General features: G+C 40.3%; 1 protein-coding gene across 1 annotated transcript in view; it reads right to left on the bottom strand.

Annotated features, from left to right (window-relative positions):
- The window catches only part of dnase1l1 (deoxyribonuclease I-like 1), a 7,116-nt gene extending 6,525 nt beyond the window's left edge, over positions 1–591 (bottom strand). The window contains exon 1 of the mRNA XM_035657302.1: positions 490–591. The gene's annotated coding sequence lies outside the window, so the exon portion shown is untranslated. The remainder of the gene's footprint in view (positions 1–489) is intronic.

The following is a 591-nucleotide window of genomic DNA, read 5'->3' as shown; positions in this document are numbered from 1 at the left end:
TTTACCCAGAACCTTACCCAGAAAATTTAAAAAGTGTCTATCTTTGAATTTCTGTTTGCTCACCACACAGACTGATACATTCATACTATACACAGTATCTTAAAAAAGCCTTCTGTCTCAAGCTGACATGTTGTTGTGTTGCAGCATGCTACCTGCATATTGTTCATTTTATGATTACTTCAAACCTGCTGAAATGTGACTTGTGAGCACACACTTAAAAGAAGCAGTTAGAAACACTCCTATGCTTTATCTTCTGGTTGACAGTCACAGCAGAGCATGTGTTTTGTTTGTACAGTGTAGTATTCACTCTCTCTGACTTCCCTCTCTCTCTTTGTGTCTCCGTTACACATACATACACACACACACACAACACACACACACACGCTAACATACAGACATCTCAGGTTACAAGTCACACTCCCAAGTCAAAACATTTCCATGACTCTTTAAAGAATAGAGGTAAGTCAAACTGAAGGCAGAGCAACTTACCAGCCTGTTAGTTCTTGAGACTTGAAGGGTTTTTTTTGTTGCCACTTCCTCTCTGGTGAAACTTGAAACTGGTCCAGCCAGTTTGTTTCCTGTAGGAGGGAC

This window comes from Morone saxatilis, unplaced genomic scaffold (assembly GCF_004916995.1).
Source record: "Morone saxatilis isolate NCDOM2014 unplaced genomic scaffold, NCSU_SB_2.0 Contig15, whole genome shotgun sequence".
NCBI classification, from domain to species: Eukaryota; Metazoa; Chordata; class Actinopteri; family Moronidae; genus Morone; species Morone saxatilis.
This window is presented reverse-complemented; position numbering and strand designations above follow the sequence as displayed.